Below are 4483 nucleotides of genomic sequence, written 5' to 3'. Positions count from 1 at the left end.
GGGAATTATTCTGTAATATATCACAGTTTATGCTGGATTACAGGTGAAGAATTGTCAAAAGGAAATTTTGATGCAGACCCAGAGGCTGAGTTTAATCAAGATTCATGTCCATGGGTATTTTTAGGGATGGTTATTTATTGACCAGAATAAAGGTGGCATCTAAAGACATCAGGTTAAAATCAGGACTCTGTTGTGCTGAACAGCATGTAAATATTTCTAGAAAAAGAGAAATTCTCATTGGGTGAGTTTTCTGTTTGGGTGATAGCAATTAGTGGAGAGGAAAGGAAAGGAGAGGACAATGTTTCCAAAGGAGAAAGAGGGCCAAACTTTTTCTGGAGCCTTCTCTTTATCTGCAAAGAAACTCTGAAACAAATGCTAACACATACTGTGCAAGAGCTTAACGCCTGGTGACTTATTAAAGTAATTTAAAAACTTTCATGAGATTTGTTTTGTTTGCACTTTTAAAAATACCACCACATTAAGGAAGAAAATACAGGATTTGCTGTGATGCTGTGAGTCATCAGAGAATAAATGCAACGTGCAGCAGAAAGATTCAATGCGTGGTCTGTTAAAAGAAGACGCTTTACTATCACAGGATGTAAAAAAGAAATCAAATTCCCACATTTCTTCTGTTGCTTTTCCACTGCCACCCAGCCAACTGTCAGCTCGTTCTGCTTGCAGAGAGCTGTGCTTGCAACCCACACCGTTAATACCACCAAAAAGCCACCAAAAAGCCAGCCCTGGGATGGCACGTGGCAAGGCAAACAGCAGCTTGCATTTCACACTTCAGGGGAGAGAAAGGGATGCACAGCTCTGCCCACACGCACGCTCCTTGGGAGACCAGGATCCTAAACGCAATTTGTGAAAAAAAAACAAACAAACAAAAAATCAAACCCCACAAAAAAGCAAAACCCAACAACATTAAACCACCAAAACCCCAAACCAAACCAACAAAATACCCCAAAAAACTAAACAACAAAAAACCCCAAAACCAAACAGACCATAAACCCTCCAAACAAACCACACGCCTTGATAAGGGAAACAACTGCTGTTCTGGAATTAGGAAAGCACAGATAAATTCTCCCATCTGAGGGGCTGGGAGGACTTGTGTAATTTTGTGCAGAGAAGTGGGACCATTGCCAATTCCACAGACACCTCTTAGAGCTAAACTGTGCTTCTCTAAGCAATGGAAACAACTTCCATTTGTATTATGAAGCTATAAAAAACAAAGCAAGATAATTATTGGTGTTGTTATAAAAGAGGATAAATGCCAGCAATCTCAATGAAAGTCAGGGATTATGAGTTGCCAAAAAACCCCCAACATCTAAAAAATGCAAACCGTATATTCTTTTCTCAATGTTTGAATGAGGCACAGTCAATTTTTAGTACTGTGTTTTTACCAGTCTCTTCCTGGCAGAAAGCAGTATTTAATATTAATGCAACTAATCTAAAAATTCAGAGAGTGAATAGTGTTAATTCCTACAAGTTTAGCTAGGTCTAGTTCATTTCATAGTTAGAAACATTCTGTTAATGTTTAATACATGGAGAAGGCTTTTAGTAACAAACTCTAATTATGGAGTCTTTCTGACTATCCTCATCTGATTAACATGTAAACAGAGCTGTTCTTAACTGCTCCAAGATCCCTCTTACAAAACCTTGATTGTCAAAATTGCAGAGCTGTGCAGTCGCATAATTGTTTTAAATCTTAACATTTCAAAGGACTTAATTAAAATCTGATCCTCCTCATAGGGCCATGTAGACAGAACTGTTTTTTTCTCTGACCAGAATCCACAACTTTGAACCCTCTCTGCAGTCAGATATCAGCAGCCAGCACTGAGCTCCAGCTCCCCTCTTTTCAGGAACACAAGGTTTGTGCAGTTCTGAAAGCCATGCTGGCTTTCTGAGTGCTCACACTCAGGCATTTTAAGTGGCTTGCTTTAGATTTCAAAGTTTGAAACCTGAGACAGGGAATAATTTTTGAAAAAAAACGCCAAAAACCTGCTGAAGGCTGTTTTCCTCCCCTGGTCTGCACAAGCAGGAGCTTGCTTCCCAATTACCTGCCTGCCACTACGATGATTGATTTCAGTGCTTTATGAACAGCATATGCAGCTCTTCTATGTTTAGATAAGAGATTACAAGGACAATCAATCCTCATACTCTTGCATTCAATATTAACAGAATTAAGCTGTTTCTTCCATGGACTAGTATTTTGTAAGTATATTAGTAGCAATTCCAACATGCAGAATGGATGGATCCAACCTGCCAGGTATAGTTGAGAAATGGTTTTGGCTGGTTAAGTTTATTTCTTCTGCCAGGTTGAGGACATAATATTTGAGAAATAAAGAGTCTTAAAAGCCTATAAGGATCTGAATTAGAGCTCACCCAAGAGACTGTTGAGTTCTCTTTTTGCTTCTTTCTCAGTAGGGATAGCATGGTCTAGAACTTTCGAGAAGATGTATGGGAAAGGAGTAATATTTTGAGTTCGATGTTTAATACTGACAAAGCCAATCTGCGAGCTCAGGACATGTCTCTACCCATCTTATGCAAATCATAGAAAAACATCTTGGCATCTGTTATGGTCCTCAAAAGGCTTGATTTTTAAAAAAGGCTATATTTGTGCTCAGTTTTAAAACAGTCTCACATGAAGTAGTGCACTTTAAGTATTAGGTGATGCTAAAAAAAAACCTGATTCTAAAAATATTACAGATATTTAGAATATGTTGTGTCCTATGAGGGAAGTATGTCTGGAAAAGCAGCTTTGGTATCTCACCTTGTGCTGGCTGTCAGGTTCCTTTCACTCCACGAAATGTGTCCCTGGCCCTGGTGCCCTGACAGTGTTCTTTAGTTAGCTTGTGTCAGAACTAACAAACAGCAATTTATACCCTGACAATGCACCTGTGTTCATACAGCCTCCCTGAGAAATCACAGGTTCTGCCATTGGATTTCATAGTCAGAGACAAAATGTCTAAATATTACCTCTGGTTTGCTGTCTCTCCTTTTGCTCTCCATGACAGCTCATCCAGAAAAACTGCAAAGGCCTTCAGTTCTGCACAGCATTCACGAGATTTAAAAAAATAGAAGTGAACCTTTCCAAATTAGGTGTTACTCTGAAAGCCAAGAACTGCCCTGACAAGATGCCAGTGTCTTGTGGTCAACACGAGTGGTGATTCCCAGCTATGTGGATGCCAAGTTCCAAGTCAGTTACATAACAACTGATGAAGAGTCAAATTCTGACACCGTTCCTGGCTTGATTAGTGCAGTGCCAGACTGAAGGGCTGTGCTCTGCCATGGGTGAGCAATGACTGTCACCAGCCTCACCCTTGCCCTGACATCCCCAAGGGGCTGTGCTGGCTGGAGCTGGCCCCACAGGAACAGCTGGAGCACCTCTGGACCAGCTGGGTGCTGATCAGGAGGGAATTTGCAGACAGCCTGGTAGAACCCAGCAATGTGAGGGTCTTGCATCTCCTGTGAGTGCTCACAGACAGAGCAGCACAGTGATTTGACTGCCAACAGGGCAGCCCAGGGGGATTTACCAATCCATCCCTAAGCAGAGTGTTCACCAATCCCTGCTGGAAATCCATGCATGGTGGGTTCTTGGAAATCAGTTCCTGGTGGGTGCTTTTTAAACATTTGGCATTTCCTACTTGCTACACACCTACACCTTAGCAGTTTGAACAGCAGGTTTACAAATGGACTTAGCACCTAAAATCCTCTTAAAGCAATGAGAAGTGAAAGAGCACAGCTCTTTTTTTAGGATGTGATGTGGCATTTTCTGGGCAGGCTGTTGGGATTGCAGGTGTCCTGTAGAAGCAGTGCAGTAGCTATAAGACAATTCCAACACAAGGAAGGGTGGTTTCATGGTAAAACCACTGTGTTCCGTGGAAGAATGCAGCAAAGAACACAGTTCAGATCTACAGTTCCAAAATATTTGCACACAAGTGTTTTAAATTTTTCTAAATTCTTGCTAAGAGTTGTATATTGGGCAATACATGAATTTGTTCTCTAGTGCTCTTCTTCCATTTTGTGTTTATGTATCTGCTGGCAAAAGCACCTCATCCATAATGCAGTGCAATAAACGGCACATGGAGGGGCTGCACAGCCTTGCCCGTGTGGAAATAGCGAGAGAATCCATTACTCACAACGTCTCCTTCCAAAACAATTCAGGTCTGACAAACATTAAACAATCTGAACCGACTGCAGCATGCAGGGCTTCCTTTGAGTGCCTTTTAGGAAGCTCATCATCGCACCATTCGTCAAAAAGGCTGGGCAGAATTGATGATTTCCACGAGGTAAATGGCTGTGTGCTGAGACAATGCTGGGATGCACCATTAGGAAGGTGTGTTGGTCCCCAGCTTCAGCATTTGTCTTGTTGGATTGTTTTAAAACAGCCTCAACCACTTTGTGTGCATGGTGCTGGCTGAATGCATGGGGCTTAAAGTTACCATTTAATTACAATTTAAAACACAGCTTTTCCTTCTGAGAG

The 4483-nt window shown here is 41.4% G+C and overlaps 1 long non-coding RNA gene across 1 annotated transcript; it reads right to left on the bottom strand.

Moving 5' to 3' along the window:
• Positions 1–564: 564 nt before the first annotated feature.
• LOC141731204 (uncharacterized) lies at positions 565–3116 on the bottom strand. Its single transcript, XR_012583172.1, has 2 exons — positions 2977–3116; positions 565–848 (listed from the first exon to the last, which is right to left on the bottom strand). It is a non-coding gene; the product is annotated as an uncharacterized LOC141731204 (long non-coding RNA).
• Positions 3117–4483: the final 1367 nt, after the last annotated feature.

The sequence above is a fragment of the Zonotrichia albicollis genome, chromosome 19, assembly GCF_047830755.1.
Source record: "Zonotrichia albicollis isolate bZonAlb1 chromosome 19, bZonAlb1.hap1, whole genome shotgun sequence".
Classification (NCBI taxonomy): Eukaryota; Metazoa; Chordata; class Aves; order Passeriformes; family Passerellidae; genus Zonotrichia; species Zonotrichia albicollis.
This window is presented reverse-complemented; position numbering and strand designations above follow the sequence as displayed.